Source organism: Microtus ochrogaster, linkage group LG4 (genome assembly GCF_000317375.1).
Source record: "Microtus ochrogaster isolate Prairie Vole_2 linkage group LG4, MicOch1.0, whole genome shotgun sequence".
Lineage (NCBI taxonomy): Eukaryota > Metazoa > Chordata > Mammalia > Rodentia > Cricetidae > Microtus > Microtus ochrogaster.
The window spans coordinates 27,976,703-27,980,237 of NC_022030.1; the positions used below are offsets into that span (position 1 = coordinate 27,976,703).

A 3,535-nucleotide genomic window follows, 5' to 3' on the forward strand; every position below is an offset into this window, starting at 1 on the left:
GCATTTGTGTGTCCGGACAACGTGTGCACACTGGCTTTAGTTCTCACGTCCCCGATCCGTGCAGTTGAATCTCGACTACAAGTCACCGGGACGTCGATTGTTGGATGCAAATCCAGACCGTACACTGCACTTAGATGGCCATGATAGTGCCATATAATCTTGTTATACTCAAGATCCCAGCACTTCACTTGCTTGTCTTCTCCACAAGAGAACAAGTAGGGGCTCCTCGTGCTCACGATCACACCACGCACCCTGCTGATGTGCTCAGTCAAGGACAGCTTCAATTTGCAACTAGCCAAGTCCCGAATCTTTATAGTTCTGTCGGCAGAGCCAGTAACGAACCACTGATTGCCAGGTTCCACAGCAATGCACCGAACCCAGCCAAGATGCCCACTGATAACCCTATAGAGTTTCCACGGTGGATGCCACTGGGGTTTGGGCATTGTAGGGGCTTTTTTAGCCATTAATGCAGAGTTCTTGGTATTGCCGGCCTCCATGATCATAGAGTTCATCGCTGTGGGCTGGGAACGGTCAGAAGCTCCTGGGTGTCAGTACTCACTCCCAGCAGGTCCAGTACGATTTGCATCAGCTCTGGCCTGATTCGGCAGAGCCACAGCTAAGGACTGTGCGGCTGACTCACTGGTCACTCTCTGGACCTTGGTGTTGGCAGTCAGGGCAACACCAGGTCCTGGTAGGTATGGATGGGTATTCAACATCTTGTCCTTGATTGGCAGGATATTGTTTATGGGGATGTGACTCTGCAGCGTTCTGAGGTCCCTTCTCCTTAAGGTTCTCTTTAGAAGTGGGCATATGCAAGACAGGACCATACTCATTAGGAAGCTTGAATGCCATCTTCCGCTTGACTCTCTTAATCCAAAGGTACAGGTTTTCCATTATCAGCTACAAACATGTCATGGGTCCTCTTCAGTGACCTGAACACCAGTGTGTGTACAGAATGCTTCTGGACCTCCTCCACCAATGTCGCCGCGGCTCAGCCAGCTCCTCTATTCTATGGCTCCTTCCTGAGACCAGAGCCCACCGGCAGAAGTGACGCCACCCGCGTGCACAGGTATTGATGGCCTCTTCAAGGAGAGAGGCCAGGGGCGGGGTCTAGCCGCAGGGGCGGAGGTGTAGTTGAGCGGGAGCTTCTGGGAGGAGCTGGGCGGGGTTTAGGCAGGGATAAGCGGGATCTTAGGGCGGAGGGGCAGGGCGGGGAGAAACTGGGCGGGGTTTCCTGGCAGAAGGCGGAGTCTCCTGCACCAGCTTTGGATCCCTGCTTAGGAGCAAATCCTGCTCCTGGAAGAAGTTTAATGCTCCTTCACGCAGGGATCAGAAATGATAGACAACTTACCGTTTTTACTTTATTTGGGCTGATGTTAAAAGATTGAAATTTTGTCTTTTACCTAGGCATAATCTGTGGTTTATGATCTAGCGTTTTCAAATGTTTTCCTGTGTAAAAATAATTGATGTCGTTGGTGTTTGCAATCTTATTTTTTTCACTTTTTCTTCAAGATATTTATTAGACACATGAAGTCTTAAACCCGGTTCCATTAGGGCCCCTTGAGTCATTTCAATGTCACATAAATCTTCAAGGAAAGATGAGCAAGGCCCATGTAGGTATGCCTGTCATTTCTATTAATACATTATTTTGCATGTCATCTAAATCTACTGATTTATAAACAATCCTTATGCTCTTATTATGGTTTTTGTTTATTTATTTTTATTTTTTAGTTGTTGAAAAAAAATTCAGCCTCCTCGCCGTTTCCCATTTCCCTCCCCCTCCTCCAACACCTCGCCCCCTTACACCACTCTCCTCCCCCTCTCCCCCTCCCCCCTCTCCCTTCCCCCTCCCTCTTGAGAATGAAGAGCAGTCTAGATTCCCTGCTCTGCAGGAAGTCCAAGGTCCTCCCACTTCTATCAAGGACCAGGAGGGTGAGCATCCAAACAAGCTAGGCTCCCACAAAGCCAGTTCATGTATTAGGATCGAAACTTAGTGCCATTGTCCTTGGCTTCTCATCAGCCTTCATTGTTCGCCAAGTTGAGAAAGTCCGGTTTCATCCCATGCTAATTCAGTACCAGTCCCGCTGGCCTTGGTGAGCTCCCAATAGATCAGTTCCACTGTCACAGTGGGTGGGTGCACCCCTCATGGTCCTGACTTCCTTGCTCATGTTCTTCCTCCTTCTGCTCCTCATTTGGATCTTAAGAACTCAGTCGGTGCTCCAATTTGGGTCTCTGTCTCTATTTCTATTCATCGACAGATGAAAGTTCCCCAAGTTCCCAGTTTTTGCCCGGCAATCTTGTCTACTTCCCATATCCAGGCGGATGACTATATGTTTTTATTTGGGTTCACCTTCTTATTTAGCTTCTCTAGGATCACAAATTATATGCTCAATATCCTTTATTTATGGCTAGAGACCAATTATGAGTGAGTACATCCCATGTTCATCTTTTTGGGTCTGGGATACCTCACTCAGGAGAGTGTCTTCTATTTCCATCCATTTACATGCAAAATTCAAGAAGCCATTATTTTCTACCGCTGAGTAGTACGCTAATGTATATATATTCCACACTTTCTTCATGCATTCTTCCATTGAAGGGCATCCAGGTTGTTTCCAAGTTCTGACTATTACAAATAATGCTGCTATGAACATAGTTGAACAAATGCTTTTGTCATATGATAGGGCATCTCTTGGGTATATTCCCAAGAGTGGTATTACTGGATCTTGGGGTAGGTTGATCAAGAATTTCCTGAGAAACCGAAACACTGATTTCCAAAGTGGTTGCACAAGTTTGCATTCCCACCAGCAATGGATGAGTGTACCCCTTCCTTCACAACCTCTCCAGCAAAGGCTATCATTGGTGTTTTTGATTTTAGCCATTCTGACAGGTGTAAGATGATATCTCAAGGTTGTTTTGATTTGCATTTCCCTGATCGCTAAGGAGGTTGAGCATGACCTTAAATGTCTTTTGGCCATTTGAACATCTTCTGTTGAGAATTCTCTGTTCAGTTCAGTGCCCCATTTTTTTAATTGGGTTAATTAGCATTTTAAAGTCTAGTTTCTTGAGTTCTTTATATATTTTGGAGATCAGACCTTTGTCTGTTGCAGGGTTGGTGAAGATCTTCTCCCAGTCAGTGGGTTGCCTTTTTGTCTTAATGCCAGTGTCCTTTGCTTTACAGAAGCTTCTCAGTTTCAGGAGGTCCCATTTATTCAATGTTGTCCTTAATGTCTGTGCTGCTGGCAATATACGTAGGAAGTGATCTCCTGTGCCCATATGTTGTAGAGTACTTCCCACTTTCTCTTCTATCAGGTTCAGTGTGTTCAGTCTGATATTGAGGTCTTTAATCCATTTGTACTTGAGTTTTGTGAATGGCGATAGGTATGGATCTATTTTCATCCTTGTACAGGTTGAGAACCAGTTCTGCCAGCACCATTTGTTGAAGATGCTTTCTTTCTTCCATTGAATACTTTTAGCTCCTTTATCAAAAATCATGTTTTCATAGGTTTGTGGGTTAAAATCCGGGTCTTCTACTCTA

At 45.5% G+C, this 3,535-nt stretch overlaps 1 pseudogene; it reads right to left on the reverse strand.

Annotated features, from left to right (window-relative positions):
* LOC102001110 overlaps nucleotides 1–991 on the reverse strand; it is a 2,858-nt pseudogene extending 1,867 nt beyond the window's left edge.
* Between the last annotated feature and the right edge of the window lie 2,544 nt (nucleotides 992–3,535).